General features: G+C 50.6%; 1 non-coding gene and 1 pseudogene across 1 annotated transcript; both read left to right on the plus strand.

Moving 5' to 3' along the window:
- The first annotated feature begins 2,652 nt into the window (after window positions 1–2,652).
- Window positions 2,653–2,784, plus strand: LOC120361093 (U8 small nucleolar RNA). The gene has a single exon (XR_005577453.1). It is a non-coding gene; the product is annotated as a U8 small nucleolar RNA (small nucleolar RNA).
- A 4,052-nt stretch (window positions 2,785–6,836) lies between these two features.
- Window positions 6,837–8,117, plus strand: LOC101038165 (nucleophosmin pseudogene; annotated as a pseudogene).
- The last annotated feature ends 9,412 nt before the right edge of the window (window positions 8,118–17,529 follow it).

Raw genomic sequence — 17,529 nt, forward strand, 5'->3', positions numbered from 1 at the left:
GGAGTCACCCCTGCAACTGCACCCTGACGCCTTCCACACAGGACTGGGCGTGCTGCCAAGCTCACCAATCCCAAAAGGCAAGGTCTGCTGACGACCAGATCGAGGGTGCCCTGCCTGTCCCCAGCTCAGCAGGCTGGGCAAACCCAAGCCATCCCCCACCACACTCACCTCCCCCTTCTTCACCGTCATGGACTGCCGTCGGGGTGTGATCTCCTCGTTGATGCTGGATAGGAAGTTCTGTGAGATGCAGAGGGCGTCCTGCAGCAAGGGGTGGTCGGGGTGGCTGGTGGGAGTGTGCTTCAGCAAGTCCTGCCCGGGAAGACAGACGAGTTAGACACAAAGGGGCCCTGGCACCGACCACTGTGTGCAAAGTGCAGACACAAGGTGCAGACACGAGGTGCAGACGGAGCCCAGAGTGCTGGCTCCCTCGGTGTCGCCACTGCCTCGTGTCACCACTGCCTCGTGTCACCACCGCCTCTCTTACTTGGGCCGGCTGTGCAGGCATCTCTCACCTGGGCCACACTTAGGTGAGCAACATCCCAGAAGCAGGTTCTGGATGTGCTCCAGCAAACCCAGCCGCATGCACATGGTCAAGAGGGGCTCCTCTGTAAGGCTCTCGGGTAGGGTTTCTCGACCTCAGCACTGCTGACATTTTGCGTGGAGTAATTCTTTGTTGGGGGGCAAGAGAGCTGTCCCTTGCACTACAGAATATCCAACACCACCCCAGGCCTCTACCCATTAGATGTCAGCAGCACCCCTTGGCTGCAGCTACGACAACCAAAAGAAATGTCGCGGAACACTGGTGCCGCGTGGGCCCTACAGAGCCCCGGTGCTGCGCTCACCCTAGGGGGCAGTTTTGGTCCCAGTCAGGAGGGGTGCTGTGACTCACATGGAGGACCAGTGTGCTCCTCGTCACATGATCCACAGGCTTGTAGAGCACAGCTGCGGAGAGAGGAGTGGTGAGAGAGGCCACATGTGGAGACGCACACCAGCTGACTGAACACCCTCAGTGCAAGGGTGAGTGGGGAGGGGGCTGCCCCAGCCTCCACAGGCACCATCTCCCCTCTGCGCAGTGACAAGGGCAAGGCTACAGCACCCACCTGGAACACTTTGAGCTTTAAGCCCTGGACATTCATTGCATGTGGAGTGCAGAGCAGCTCGTCAGACTCGGGCCTGCACGGCTGGCTGGCTCGGTGACAACAGCTAATAGTGTTCAGCATTGCCACTCCTGGGGTCAGGGAGCCCACCCTGGCAAAGATGGGCTAGGGAGGGCCCCAACTCTGGAGGGAGACCTGCTCTCCAGCCCAGAGGGTACACTGAGAGCAGACCTCTTGGCTGTCCTTAGCATCAATCCCGGGATGTTTCAGATGTCTGACTCTGAGACAGGCAGGAACCTACTCAGATGCTGAAACAACTCTTGGTTTGACAGGTTCTCTGGCGACTGCAGAGCACTATAAATTTTTAAGTCTTCACAGACACAGAGATCATCTGTTACATTTATTTTGGAACAGATCATAACTGTCCCTCCCCCTCAACATACCCATTGTTTAAGCCCACTTTCTTATGATCATGTTGTTTCACAGCAAAAGACTGAGGTCATAGTGCTAAAAGATTTCTGAGTTGGTAGGAGAACCCCAGGGGGGTTCTTTACCTTGCAGCTAGTCTATTCAATACTAACAATTCCAACCACCAGGAGGAATTTCCCTGCCTAGGCTTATTTTGTTGGCACATCACAGAACAAAAAAAAAAATCTCCCGGGGCGGGGCGCGGCGGCTCATGCCTGTAATCACTTTGAGAGGCCAAGGCGGCAGATCACCTGAGGTCAGGAGTTCGAGACAACCGTAACCAACAAGGAGAAACCCGTATCTACTAAAAATACAAAATTAGCTGGGGTAGCGTATACCTCTAATCCCAGCTACTAGGAAGGCTGAGGCAGGAGAATCACTTGAACCCGGAAGGCAGAGGCTGCAGTGAGCTGAGATCGTGTCACTGCACTCCAGCCTGGGTAACAAGGGCAAAACTCACACATGCAAAAACAATCTCCTGACATTTTATATCCAATAAGAAAAGATTTAACAATGGTCACAATAGGAACATCTTTAATGCCAGGCAAACGTTAACAGCTTTCTCAGTGGATTTCTCAGTAGACTATGACAAACGACCTCAAAGTAAACTCGTATTTACTCTTGAAAATTAATCTATATTTGAATCTTCTTAACAGCAAAAGCCCCAGGAACTTTTTCCTAAACTCCCTAACAACAGCAGCAAAACACCAGATTCTCGGCTCTCTTTATTTTTAAAAATCACAATAAAATAACCCTGTATTTATTTGCTATTTACAATCACCATATATCACCATTTACTATTATCATCATTTCATAAAAGACGCTTTAACACCAAGAAAGCAGGACTTTTTTTTTTTTAGAAAGGATAGTCCTTTAATTGAATAAATTTAATTCTATGAAAAGACTCCTAATATGGTCCTTTCCTTCTTTTTATGCTAAAGCCCACACAATACTCCATTCTAGAGGACTGACCACAGTGTCTCCGATTCATTCTCACCAACTACAAAGTCACCAACCCTCCGCACTCCCATCTTTGAGGAGGGACTGCAAAACAGGGTCATTGAACTGGTGAGAAGACGAAGTTCCATCGTCAGGTGGGATAATCCTTACCTATTCCTCCTTTGGAGAACAGATAAAATATGATAATTGGAGATGCATGAAATGTTTAAAATTTAATTAGAAGAAAAAAAAAAGCCGGGCATGGTGGCTCAAGCCTGTAATCCCAGCACTTTGGGAGGCCGAGGCGGGTGGATCACAAGGTCGAGAGATCGAGACCATCCAGGTCAACATGGTGAAACCCCGTCTCTACTAAAGATACAAAAAATTGGCATGGTGGCACGTGCCTGTAATCCCAGCTACTCAGGAGGCTGAGGCGGGAGAATTGCTTGAACCCAGGAGGCGGAGGTTGCGGTGAGCTGAGATCGCGCCATTGCACTCCAGCCTGGGTAACAAGAGCGAAACTCCGTCTCAAAAAAAAAAAAAAAAAGAGAGAGAGAGAGAGAGAGAGAGAGAGAGAGACAGAGAAGACGCAGCTCCACCCACAGCTGAAGAAGACTCTACAGGCCAGGACCTGCTGAATGTTAACATTAGCACCTCAAGTTTCTTTCCATCCCTCCAAACTTCACAGGTGGGGAAATGAAGATTCAGAAAGCAAAGCTGACTTGCCCAAAGCCATAAGGCCAAGAACATTTCTCCAGCCTCCTGACAGCCACTCCCTTACTGTTCCCTTACTGAATGAGCTCAGCAGTTTTCATAATATCAGAGGTTAGTCATGTGATTTACATCTGTATACGATAGCAATTTTGATATTATCACTTAAGTCATTCAAAATATCAGATGTATTGTGTCAAGTCAATTATAGAGAACCACTGCTTCAGAGAAATCCCATCTGAAGAGGACACACTGCGGATACACCCCCAAAAGTTCATGTTTGAAACCGAAATTTTGATACAAACTTCACTTTAACTGTAATTGTAATTATTACAGTTATTCTCCACTCACTAGACACTGTACTTGACACATATTTGGTCTGCTACCAAAGTGTACCAGTGATAAAGCTTTCCTATGGCACAACATTCACTTTCTTTTTTTTTTTTTTTTTTTTTTTTTTTTTTTTGAGACGGAGTTTCGCCCTTGTTACCCAGGCTGGAGTGCAATGGCACGATCTCGGCTCACCGCAACCTCCGCCTCCTGGGCTCAGGCAATTCTCCTGCCTCAGCCTCCTGAGTAGCTGGGATTACAGGCACGCGCCACCATGCCCAGCTAATTTTTTGCACTTTTGGTAGAGACGGGGTTTCACCATGTTGACCAGGATGGTCTCGATCTCTCGACCTCGTGATCCACCCGCCTCGGCCTCCCAAAGTGCTGGGATTACAGGCTTGAGCCACCGCGCCCGGCACAACATTCACTTTCTTACTGAAAATGTCAAGAACACCCCTACACACCTGCAACCATTACAAAGCACTCTCCACCTATCTAAAAAGTCACTGAGTCTGCTCAGCGACTCTGCATGGTGTACACTAAATCAAAGGGGAAAATATGTTTTTATGGAGGAAAACATACTGGATCAGCCATTTATTTATAGAAACAATTTTACCCAGAAGAACACTCTACTCCTTCCACTATATAATGGTTTGGTTATTTTATAATGTATTTATATTATTTGTTTTGTTTTGTTTTGTTTTGTTTTTGAGACGGAGTTTCGCTCTTGTTACCCAGGCTGGAGTGCAATGGCGTGATCTCAGCTCACAGCAACCTCCACCTCCTGGGTTCAGGCAATTCTCCTGCCTCAGCCTCCTGAGTAGCTGGGATTACAGGCACGCGCCACCATGCCAAGCTAATTTTTTGTATTTTTAGTAGAGACGGGGTTTCACCATGTTGACAAGGATGGTATCGATCTCTTGACGTGATCCACCCGCCTTGGCTTCCCAAAGTGCTGGGATTACAGGCTTGAGCCACCGCGCCCGGCCACACGTATTTATATTGCTATGCCTGGTTTTGTTTTTTTGAAACACAGTCCGCTTCATCCCTCAAGCTGGAGTGTAGTGGCTGGATCTCTGGTCACTGAAACCTCCGCATCCCTGGTTCAAGCGATTCTCCTTCCTCAGCCTCCCGAGCCGCTGGGATCTCAAGTGCGCCACCACCACCACACCCGGCTGATTTTTTATTGGTAATAAAGACGGGGTTTCACAATGTTGGCCAAGCTGGTCTCGAACTCCCGACCTCAGGTGATCCACCCACCTCGGCAAAGTGCTGAGATTACAGGCGTGAGCCACTGCACTCAGCCTTGTTATGTGTGTTTTTTTGTTGTTGCTGCTTTAGGTTTTTTGTTTGTTTTTTTTTTTTTTGAGACGGAGAATGCTGTCACCCAGGCTTAAGTGGAGTGCAGTGACAATCTCAGTTCACTGCAACCTCCGCCTCCCGGGTTCAAGCGATTCTCTTGCCTCAGCCTCCTGAGTAGCTGGGATGACACGCGGGTGACACTACGCCCACCCGATTTTTGTATTAGCTGGTCTCGAACTCCTGATCTCAGGTGATCCGCTGGTCTCCGCCTCCCAAAGTGCTGGGATTACAGGCGCGAGCCACTGCGCCTGGCCTGGTTTTTAGTTACTAAAAAACTACTATACTCCCTTTGGCATCACCTACAGTCACAAAACTGCAGTCGCCCTCCCCTCCCCCGAAGCCACCAGAAATGACTGCTCTCGTCCACAAAGCCTACGGCTCTGGTTTCATCTCAAGACGTGTCCTATCGGGTGACAGCAAATGTCATGTTTTAAAGGCTCGTACCTGTTATAAACCTGGGAAGTATTATAATGGCGTAAAAGGCTCTTTTGACAAAAGAAAACACTGTCCCCTGTAATCACCCGGGCAGCAGTCACGAGAATCTTTTCCTGGCCCTTCCCGTACTTCAGACAAATGACCAAGGACATCAACAAATCCAGCCCCTGCACCTGAATGACCACAGAATTTCTGCGTGTTCTGTAAATGGGGTAAAACTACTGGAAACCGATTTCTTTTCGTCATCCCCAGGGCAGCACGCCCAACTTGCCAGGACTACGATGCCGCAGATTTAACTACTTAAGCTGATACAATTACCAAGTTCCTGGAAATGCAAAATTTCCTCAGCAAAGCACCAGATTATTCACACCCAACCTGACGCAAGGAGCCAGGTCTCGAGAAGAAAAGACGCTCCGTCGTCCCGGGGCGCCGGCCCCGGCAGCAGCAGCACCCGCAGCAGGCCCTGGGGCCGCCGCCCGTGGCCTCCGCTCCGCGCGCCGCGCCCTCGGGGCCACGGAGCAATGCCGTCCCCGCCCGAGGCAGGGAACCGGGACGACGGGGCAGCAGCCCCGGCCTGTCCCGGAGCGCCGGAAAGGCCAGCACGAGGGTCGCGCCCGGCCTGTCCACACACCGACGAGCCGCAGGCGGGGTCCCAGAACCAGCTCAACCCCGGCACCGACGGACGGAGGCCCGCGGGTCTCCGCGGCGAAGCCTGCGGGTTGTCCCAGGAGCCTCGGAGCTCGGAATCCGGACTGCGCGGGAAGGGGAAGACGCAGGCGCGGGACAGACCGGAGGGGCCCGGGAGGGGGACGGCGCAGGCGCGGGACCTGCCGGGGTCTGCGGGGACGCCTGAGCCCGGCCGCGCGGGCGGCTCTGAGGCGATAAACCGACCCGCGGGGGAACACTGCGGGAACGCGGCCCTGGCTCTTACCGCGCGGCGCCGCATCGCTCCCTCGCAGGCTCGTGGCTGGGGCCGGGCGGAGCTCACCTAGTGGCTCAGCCGGGACCTGTTGAGTCCGGCCTCAGGATAGCAGCCAACCCCGCGGCGCCGCTTGCCGGGACCGCCTAGCCTCCCGCGCAGGCGCCGTGCGGACCCCGCCCACATTTCCTCATGGCGCAGGCGCCGCAGCCCCGCCTCTCTAGCTGGCGTCGCTCCCGACACTGGGTCGCGCAGGCGCCCTACCACTTACCTGGTCAAGAAAAAAAAAAATACCCGGGCAGCCAATGCGCACGCGTCATGACTGGTGCCGGAGCCTAGCAAGGCGGGTCCCTTTAGAGGCCCCATTGGGCCCTGCGTAATGTTGCGGAGTGCGCTAGATCCAAAACTGTCCTCAGCGTGCTTACAGTGTGCCAAGGACGGTGCTAGGCATGAGCCAGACAGTGGTGAGAAAAACACAAAGGCCTGCCTCCTGCCGCTCCGGACGCACAAGGGAACACAGACAAAAAGAATAAGCGAGCAACCTATCTATATATAATATTAAAGAAATTCGGGTGTGAGTCCGTCCTGAGGGGCTGTTCTTTTGAGCAGTCGTCGTTTGTCTCCGTCCGCCTTCTCTTCCACCTAAGTGCGTGTCGCCACCCGATGGAAGATTCGATGGACATGGACATGAGCCCCCTGAGGCCCCAGAACTATCTTTTCGGTTGTGAACTAAAGGCCGACAAAGATTATCACTTTATGGTGGATAATGATGAAAATGAGCACCAGTTATCTTTAAGAACGGTCAGTTTAGGGGCTGGTGCAAAGGATGAGTTGCACATTGTTGAAGCAGAGGCAATGAATTACGAAGGCAGTCCAATTAAAGTAACACTGGCGACTTTGAAAATGTCTGTGCAGCCAACGGTTTCCCTTGGGGGCTTTGAAATAACACCACCAGTGGTCTTACGATTAAAGTGTGGTTCAGGGCCAGTGCATATCAGTGGACAGCACTTAGTAGCTGTGGAGGAAGATGCAGAGTCAGAAGATGAGGAGGAGGAGGATGTGAAACTCTTAAGTATGTCTGGAAAGCGATCTGCCCCTGGAGGTGGTAGCAAGGTTCCACAGAAAAAAGTAAAACTTGCTGCTGATGAAGATGATGATGATGAAGAAGATGATGATGATGATGAAGATGATGATGATGATTTCGATGATGAGGAAACTGAAGAAAAAGTGCCAGTGAAGAAATCTATACGCGATACTCCAGCCAAAAATGCACAAAAGTCAAATCAGAATGGAAAAGACTCAAAACCATCATCAACACCAAGATCAAAAGGACAAGAATCCTTCAAAAAACAGGAAAAAACTCCTAAAACACCAAAAGGACCTAGTTCTGTAGAGGACATTAAAGCAAAAATGCAAGCAAGTATAGGAAAAGGTGGTTCTCTTCCCAAAGTGGAAGCCAAGTTCATCAATTATGTGAAGAATTGCTTCCGGATGACTGACCAGGAGGCTATTCAAGATCTCTGGCAGTGGAGGAAGTCTCTTTAAGAAAATAGTTTAAACAATTTGTTAAAAATTTTCCGTCTTATTTCATTTCTGTAACAGTTGCTATCTGGCTGTCCTTTTTATAATGCAGAGTGAGAATTTTCCCTACCGTGTTTGATAAATGTTGTCCAGATACCATTGCCAAGAATGTGTTGTCCAAAATGCCTGTAGTTTTTAAAGATGGAACTCCACCCTTTGCTTGGTTTTAAGTATGTGTGGAATGTTATGATAGGACACAGTAGTGGTGGTCAGACATGGAAATGGTGGGGAGACAAAAATATACATGTGAAATAAAACTCAGTATTTTAATAAAGAAAAAAAAAAGAAATTCTATTATCTGGCACATGAACAGGTTGCAATGATCATACAGGTTTTTTCCTTTGATAGTTTGTGCTACTTTAATAGTTTTTTATTACATCACCTTAGTTTCCTAGGAAAACCATAACTTGGTCGTTATACATGTTTAATACGTTGCTGGATTATTTGCTAATATTTTATTTAGCATTTCTGCATATTTGTCCATAAGAAGTTGGTCTATACTTTTGCCTCCTTGTACTTACTATTCATGTCTGGTTTGGTATTAAGCTTATACTAAATTCACAGTGAGTTGGGGAGAATTCCGTTTCCTTCTTTTTCTGAAAGATTATGTAGGCCTGGCGCGGTGGCTCACACCCGTAATCCTTAGCACTTTGGAAGGCCGAAGCAGGTGATTACCTGAGGTCGGGAGTTCAAGACCAGCCTGGCCAACATGGTGAAACCCTGTCTCTACTAAAATTGCAAAAAATTAGCCGGGTGCAGTGGCGTCCACCTGTAATCCCAGGAGAATCACTTGAACCTGGGAGGTGGAGGTTACGGTGAGCTGAGATTACGCCATTTCACTCCAGCCTGGGCTACAGAGAGACTTCATCTCAAAAAAAAAAAAAAAAAAAAAAAATTATGTGCAAGGTAAAGACTCTGTTCTTTGCACCATTTGCTGGACTTGTCTTATAAAATCATCTGGGCCAGGTGTTTTTATTTGGTTTTGTTTTTTGTGAGATTTTTGAGGGGATGGGGTACAGATGATTTTAAAATAAATGTTCAATTTCTTTCCTTCTTCTTTTTTTTTTTTTTTTTTGAGACGGAGTTTCGCTCTTGTTACCCACGCCGGAGTACAATGGCAGGATCTCGGCTCACTGCAATTTCTGTCTCCCGGGTTGGAGCAATTCTCCTGCCTCAACCTCCTGAGTAGCTGGCATTACAGGCATGTGCCACCACGCCTGGCTAATTTTGTATTTTTAGTAGAGACGGGGTTTCTCCGTGTTGATCAAGCTGGTCTCGAACTCCCGACTTCAGGTGATCCACCCGTCTCTGCCTTCCAAAGTGCTGAGATTACAGGCATGAGCCACCTCGCCCAGCCTCAATTTATTTAATGGTTCCAGATGTTGACTTTTCTGTTTCTTTTTAGTTCATTTTTATGAAGTTATATTTTTCTTTTGAAACAGAGTTTCTCTGTTGCCCAGGCTAGATTGCAGTGACTTGATCTCGGCTTTCTGCAACCTCTGCCTCCCAGGTTCAAGTGATTTTCCCATCTCAGCCTCCTGAGTAGCTGGGATCACAGGCATGGGTCTCCAGGCCTGGCTAATTTTTGTGCTTTTAGTAGAGTTGGCATTTTATCATGTTGGCCAGGCTGGACTCGAACTCCTGTCCTCGGATGATCCACCCGCCTTGGCCTCCCAAAGAGCTGGGATTACAGGCGTGAGCCATCCCACCCAGACTGAAGTTGTATTTTTTAATAAAATGGTCTATTTTGAGATTTTCACAAAGAGCTGGCATAAAGTTGTTTATGTAATTTCATTATGATTTTTGTCTTAACATTATTTTTATTTTTTTACTTTTTTGAGACTGAGTCTTGCTCTGTTGCCCAGGCTGGAGTCCAGTGGCCTGATCTCGGCTCACTACAACCTCCGCCTCCTGAGTTTAAGGGAATCTTGTGCCTCAGCCTCCCGAGCAGCTGGGATTACAGGTGCCTGCCACCTTGCCAGCTAATTTTTGTATGTTTGGTAGAGACAGAGTTTCACCATGTTGGCCAGGCTGGTCTCAAGCTCCTGACCTCCAGTGATCCGCCAGTCTCGGCCTCCCAAAGTGCTGGGATCACAGGCGAGAGCCACCACACCCAGCCCATTTATTTCCGAACAAACAATACATTTGTGAAACCCCATCTCTACTAAAAACACCAAATTCCCAGGCATGGTGGTGTACCCTTTAATCCCAGGTACTCAGCAGGCCAAGACAGGAGAATCGCTGGAACCCGGGAGGCAGAGGTTACAAGGACCTGAGATCATGCCATTGCACTCCAGCCTGGGCAACAAGAGCGAAACTTTGTCTCAAAAAAACAAAAATGAAAAACCAGAATAGCCAGCAACCCATAACAGCACCCATTTTGCAGAGGAGAAACCTGGGATGCAAAGACACAGCTAGTGAATGATGGAATCAGGATTCAAATTCAGGCTGCCTAGTTATGAGGACCATATTCAGAGAATTAAAGGAAACTGTTTTGTTATTTTTTTTCTTCAACTTTTAAGTTCCAGGGTGCGTGTGCAGGATGTGCAGGTTCTTCACATAGATAAACGTGTACCATGGTGGTTTGCTGCACAGACCAACCCATCACTTAGGTATTTAGCCCAGCTGTCCTTCCTGATGCTTTCCCTCCCCCGAGTCCCGCCCCTCGACAAGCCCCAGCGTGTGTTGTTTCCCTGAAATGTGTCCATGTGTTTTCATCGTTCAGCTCCCACTTATAAGTGAAAACAGGCAGTGTTTAGTTTTCTGAGCTGGGATCACAGGCACGCGCCACCATGCCCAGCTGATTTTTTGTATTTTTAGTAGAGACGGGGTTTCACCATGTTGACCAGGATGGTCTCGATCTTTTGACCTTGTGATCCACCCGCCTCGGCCTCCGAAAGTGCTGGGATTACAGGCTTGAGCCACCGCGCCTGGCCTCATTCTTAAGCCTTTGCAGACTGGAATACTGGTGTCATTCTTAAGCCTTTGCAGACTGGAATACTCCGGGCCTATTTCAGAATGGTTACTCTTTTTCTCCCCCTGCTGGAGGCACAGGGGTATTTTTCTCTTATCTTCCCCCTGAGATCGTGAGAGTGGAGGTGTTCCTGGAGATTACACGTATGAAGATGTGAGGATCCCCATAACACAGGCCCTCTCCTCAAGCTGGCGCTCACTGAGCCTCCCACAAGTCACCAAAGACCGTTTGGAGTTTGCCTGCCCAGGCGCTGGCTCCCACACGGGCCTCTGCTCAGCTGAGCTGTGATTCTCCGCATCTGCTGTCTTTCCAATTTACAGAGCAGTGGTTCAGCTGTGATCTCACTTCTCTGATGGGTCTAAGAAGAGGGGTGGATTTCCCGTTTGTTCAGCTTTGTTGTTGTTGTAAGAATGGGAGTGATGACCTCAAAGCTCTGTACATATTAGCCTGCAAACTGGAAGTGTTTTAGTCCCTTAGAATTAAAATCTATCTAGCATTAGGTTGGTCCTGTGCAAATAATGTCTTAACATCCCTGTTTCTGAAAAATGGAAAAGATGTACTGTGGAAAGTAGAAAAGTTCCTTTTTCAAGTTTCCTTTCTTGTTAAAGAATGAGTGTGCTAATAACTCTGTTAAGCCCTAACTTATGTAGCTGTTAGACGTGCCATGCTTACAGGCATAGTACATTCTATGTCCTTGTACTTTAACCAAGATACCTGTGCTGGATGTGCTAACAGGCATGTCCCAGCTCTCCATTGCTTTTACCTGTTTAGAAAAGTTGTAAGTTGTTAGACAATCGGGTTTTAGATTGTGAGATCTGGCTTCAGCCAACGGGATCAGACACAGCAGTAGGAATGACCCCAAATTCGTAAGGAATCAATTTGTCTGCTTTCCTTTGTTCTTTGTACTCTCGTGGCAAAATGGCTAGCGCGGGCACCCTTTCTCAGTCCGGGGAGTAAAAATTGCATTGCTGAAAGATCCTTTGTCTCAGTGCAATTTTTCTTTGTGGCACCGAGCATCTATTTCCAACATATACACACGGAATCCTCCTTTCAAAGCAGGATGCCATACACTGCTCAGGAATAAGTGACATACTACAATTAATGTTTCCTTTGGTGACAGAGCAGAAGTGAATTTTCTTTTTTTTTTTTTCTTTTTGAGACGGAGTTTCGCTCGTTACCCAGGCTGGAGTGCAATGGCGCGATCTCGGCTTACCACAGCCTTTGCCTCCTGGGTTCAGGCAATTCTCCTGCCTCAGCCTCCTGAGTAGCTGGGATTACAGGCACGTGCCACCATGCCCAGCTAATTTTTTGTATTTTTAGTAGAGACGGGGTTTCACCATGTTGACCAGGATGGTCCCGATCTCTCGACCTCGTGATCCACCTGCCTCAGCCTTCCAAAGTGCTGGGATTACAGGCTTGAGCCACCGCACCCAGCCAGAAGTGAATTTTCATTCCTCCTTCTCCCTGGCCCGGGAGCTTCCATGCCAGGCCTATCCTTTCTGGGTGAGATGTGCATGTAGGTGGGGGAGCAGCAGAAGTTTCAAGACGCAGAATGAGTTTCCCAGACCATCCCTCTGCGGCGCCTGCTTGATCCTGAGCCACCATCCCGTAAGCACAGAACACTTTTTAAATTGCTGTCCATCATTGTAGCCATCAAGCTGTGCTACTGACTACACTCCATTGACTGGGCCAGTGAAGACTCAGCAATTAGTTCAGACCTCACACATCAAAATTCGCACAAACCAAGACTTTCTCCGCCGAGGTCCACAGGACACAGACACATGAAAATAATGTAAATAAGAAGCTTTATGATAAGGTATGGGCAAGGACAAGCCAGAGAACCTCAGTTCAGCCAGGCCGGTGGTGTCCTTGGCTGGGCTGTGCTGTCACTGTGGGGCATCAAAAGGGCCTGGATTGATGGAAAGAAGCTTTCACTGGAGGCAGCAGGAGGCCCAGGAGGGGAAGCTGAGAAGCGGGGCTGGTATCCATGGGGGTGACCTCCAAGTCAGTTGTTGCTGGGGAGCCAGTTTAGCACATGTGCTGGTTGCAGGGCTGGAACTGGCTTTGGATACGGTGATCCACAGTCTGTGGCAGAGAGGAGCACGAGGGTCAGGGCAATGTGGGGCTCTGTGTGGAGAAAACAGGAAAATCCACACACCCTGGAGACGGGGATTCCATTCTGCTGGTGCTGAGTGAAGTGAGGAAGGGCTGCTGAAGCAGCTGCAGGAGCAGGAGAGGCAGGGCTTGGGCTTCTCCTGGTACAGTCCATGCTTGGAGCTGGGGAGGGGGCAGGGGGCAGCAAGGTGAATAGTGCTGTGGCCCAGGAGTGGCAAGAGATGGCAGGAAGGGGATCTGAGGAGAACAGGGGGCCTGCTGAGTGGCACTTCCTCCCAGACACAGCAGATATAGAGGGGGCCCCTGCAGCAAATGCTAGGAGGGCCACTGGGCCCAGGCAGTCTTGGGACCTGTGTCTCTAGTGTTGTGAATTTATGCTGGGTCCTAGAGGCTCAGAAGGAAGATGAGCCATCCCTGCTGTAGGTGAGGACAAAGCTTGGTAAGGCCGTGAGTTTCTGCAGTCTCAGATGGCCGTGACCTCACCCTGCAGTGCACTGTTGATGCAGCAGAGCGCTGTCTCCTTCTCCAGGTCCAGGTCTTCAGCAGTGACCCGGAACCCCAGCTGTAAGGGAGGCAGCAGCAGAGGCTCCCCTCGCCTGCGTGGCAGCAGAGGAAACTTGCCTCTATGGGGCTTAGAGGTCTGCGATGTGGGGAAGCCGTTCCTGGAGGTTTTGGCCCTGCTGCTGCATCTGCCACCTTTGCACATGGGTGCGACCCCAAAAGACAGCCCATGGGCTGCCCTCATTCACTGTTTTTGAGGAACTGAGGGGCAGCCGGCAGAGGGATGATGCTGGCCTCCTCTTCCTCTTTAGCCGTGGGAAGCCTTCCATGGTGCTGTAGCAGCCGGAGATGGGATTTCTTTTGGTGCAGGGGCTCATCCTGCAAGGCTGGGATCTCTGGTCATATTTGACTTCCGACCTCTGGGCGTGGAGGTCTCTGCAGAGGCCTGGGCCTGGGCACTAAGGGCAAGGGGTCTCTATTGTCCCGTTGGGGCCTAAATGCAGACCGTGGATCCCTGGTGCCCTTGGAGCCCCTTTTCTCATCATCAGGATTCTCTTGGACTCTGGGGTCCTTGTCCTGCTCAGGCATCCCTGCCCCGCTCTCCCTGAGGGTCCTCAACATGATCTCCTCTGGACAGGAGTCTGGGGCACACACAGCTGGGTGTCGTGGGCCCCAAAGGGGTGACTCCCTGCTTCTGGGCCCCACGGAGAGTCTCTGTGCCCATTGCACTGGCTGAGCTGCAGGACATTCTGGAACTGGAAGCACACAGCACTGGCTTGCTGTGGTACCTGTGCATCCAAATTGAAGGCTGGATCGCCAGGAAGAAACACAGGGATTGCAGGACCACGGAATATCTCCGTGGAGTTGCTTCGACACACCGCTGATGCTAAGTCTCTGGATACTTGCAAGATGGCCTGCCATTCTGTTCACAAGCAAAGTGAACCGGGGGATGGAGTGAGTGCGCTCCAGGAAACTGAGCCCTACTGGCAGGGGTGAGGGGCACAGCGTCCCCAGGTAACTGCCCCTGGGAGCGGTGGGGAACCGTCGGATGCTTGAACTCTTGAGAGCTGGGCTCTGGTGGTTCTCCTCTAACTGCCAACTCGGCCAAAGAATAGAGCGCAGTTTCGAGAGCTTGGCTCTGAGGGTTCTCTTCTAACTACCAGCTTCCTTCTTTCCTTCCTTCCTTCCTTCTTTTCTCTCTCTCTTTCTTTCTTTTTGTTTGTGATGGAGTCTGGCTCTGTCACACAGGCTGGATTGCAGTGTTGCAATCTCCGCTCACTGCAAGCTCAGCCTCCTAGGTTCAAGCGATTCTCCTGCCCCTGCCTCCCGAGTAGCTGGGATTACAGGCACGCACCACCACACCTGGCTAATTTTTGTATTTTCAGTAGACATGGGGTTTCACCATGCTGGCCAGGCAGTCTCCAGCTCCTGGCCTCAAGTAATCCACCCACCTCAGCCTCCCAAAGTGCAATGACTACAGGTGTGAGCCACCAAGTCCAGCCCATACACAGAATACCATTTTTTACTTAAGCATATTAATCTAAAGGAATTTTAAAAAAATACAGTATATCATTTTTATTTATAACACTTGAAGACAAGCAAAGCCAAACGACACTGTTTGGAGATACCACACACCTAGGAAAAAAAAAAGTCTATAAAAAGCAAGAGAAACATAAATCAGGCCCGTCTGGAGAGTAGGGAGTGAAGAACCACTGCACTGACGTGGGGTAAATGCTGGGTGACAGGCAGTCCTTATGCTGACATAGATGTTACATACTATTTCACGTGTTATCACACACTCCAGTAAACATGCCGCATAAGAGAATAATTAACCGCCATCAAGCATTCTCATTTTGAGACAGGAAGATGTAGAGAAAAGACCCTGACGTGGGTGTCAGTTACAAAGATACACCTATGACTGACGTGACTTGATGCAAATCTTGGGTAGAGATCTGCACTTAGGCTGTCTCATCCCCACCTGCCAAGGCGCAAGGGCTCAGAGGGAGTTCCATGGGGTGGGCAGGAGTGGTAAGGGCCCAGGTGCGGCCGCAATTAGGTACACCCCCCCCTTGTGCCATGTGCACACCCTCTCCCTGCTCCCGACATATGTGCATACCTTCTCCCTCCCCCAGCCCCACGTGTACACCCTCTCCCTGCTCCTCAAGCCATATACACACCCTCTCCCTCCCGCTACGTCATGTGCACACCCGCTCCCTGCCCCCACCCCATGTGCACAACCTCTCTTTGCCCCCAGCCCCGTGTACACACCCTCTCCCTTCACCCGCCCCTTGTATACACCCTCTCTCTGCCCCCAGCCCCATGTGCACACCCTCTCCCTCCCCCCATCTCATGTACATGCCCTCTCCCTCCCCCTGCCCTGTGTACACACCCCCTCCCTGGCTTCCCACCCCTTGTGCACACCCTCTGTCCCCCTCTTCCTTCCTAGCCTGTGCATGCAGTGCTGCAGGGTGGCTGCAGCCTTTGTCCCCTCAAGGGTGGAGGGCTGGGAACCCTTGAGATAGGGCTGGGATAAGGACCCTGCCCTCCTCAGGCATTCCCAGGCAAGGGGCACAGAGACACAGCCAGCCCAGCAGCTGAGCCCCTCCTGTCAAGCTAGGTGGGAAACTGAGGCATGAACACAACCCCAGACTGGAAATAACGAAGCCATCATGTATTGCATGCCTACTGAACGCCAAGCCCTATGCCCTATGCTTTAATGTCTTCTTTTTTTTTTTTTTTTGAGATGGAGTTTCGCTCTTGTTACCCAGGCTGGAGTGCAATGGCGCGATCTCGGCTCACCGCAACCTCCGCCTCCTGGGCTCAGGCAATTCTCCTGCCTCAGCCTCCTGAGTAGCTGGGATTACAGGCACGCGCCACCACGCCCAGCTAGTTTTTTGTATTTTTAGTAGAGACGGGGTTTCACCATGTTGACCAGGATGGTCTCGATCTCTCGACCTCGTGATCCACCCGCCTCGGCCTCCCAAAGTGCTGGGATTACAGGCTTGAGCCACTGCGCCCGGCCTTTAATGTCTTCTTTAATGAGATGCCTTCATTCACTGATAGTGGACAGGTATTTATGATGTGCCTACTGCATGCTGGGCACTTTTCTGGGCTGTGAGGACTCAGGGAGGTCCCTGTTCTGGTAGAAGTCAAATCCAATAGAAGACACAGACTAGGGTCCCACATGCCAGGAGGAAAACCCAGTGCAGTGAGTGCCAGCAGGAAGCCACAGGAGCAGGGAAGACCTTCCCAGGAGGGTGGGTGGCTGTGTCCGGAGGCTGAGCAGGGGGAGCTGGCCTCAGGACAGGATGTGCATGGGAATGGAGCAGGAAGTTCCTGGAATGGTGGGCAAGAGAGAGCAGGTCACTGGGGGCAGCTCCAAATCCTGGGGGCTCCGTTTGGATAGCAGAGGCCTCGGGCAGGTCCGCCCAGCACCTAGACACCCCTCTCTGGCCCCTTCGCTAGGATGACAGTGGATGGAGGTCCATACCCAAGTGATGGTGAGGACAGTCCGACACAGAGACCCCAGCCCGGCCGGCAGGGGAAGGGGAGCCCCCAAGGGCCCTGTATGCTGGGGTCTGTCCCACCAGGTGGCCCTCCATGGTGCCCAGCAGCAGCCTGGCTTGCTCTTCTGGTTTCATTCTTAAAAAGTATTCGATGAGGCTGGGTGCGGTGGCTCATGCCTGTAATCCTAACACTTTGGGAGGCCGAGGTGGGTGGATCACCTGAGGTCAGGGGTTCAAGACCAGCCTGGCCATCATGGTGAAACCCCATCTTCATAAAACAAAAATAAAAAAATAAAAAAGTATTAAATGAAAAATGACCCTTGCTAAAGCACTGTAGGGAAGACTATTGAGGACCATCTCACCAGGTGTAAGGGGCCATGGTGATAAGATGCTGCAGTGAGGGAGGGAGACTGGGCTCAGTTCCGAAGACAGCATGGGCCAAGTGGAAAGTGACAATCAAGGAGCAGGGTGGGGACAGTGCATGGAAAGTGACTAAGGCCGGAGATTCTGGCTCAACTCCCCTAACAGGATTCTTGCTGAAGGTGGGCCAAGATGGTCGGACTGCACCTGGGGGACATCTGACATTCTTTT

Source organism: Saimiri boliviensis, chromosome 21, assembly GCF_048565385.1.
Source record: "Saimiri boliviensis isolate mSaiBol1 chromosome 21, mSaiBol1.pri, whole genome shotgun sequence".
Taxonomy (NCBI): domain Eukaryota; kingdom Metazoa; phylum Chordata; class Mammalia; order Primates; family Cebidae; genus Saimiri; species Saimiri boliviensis.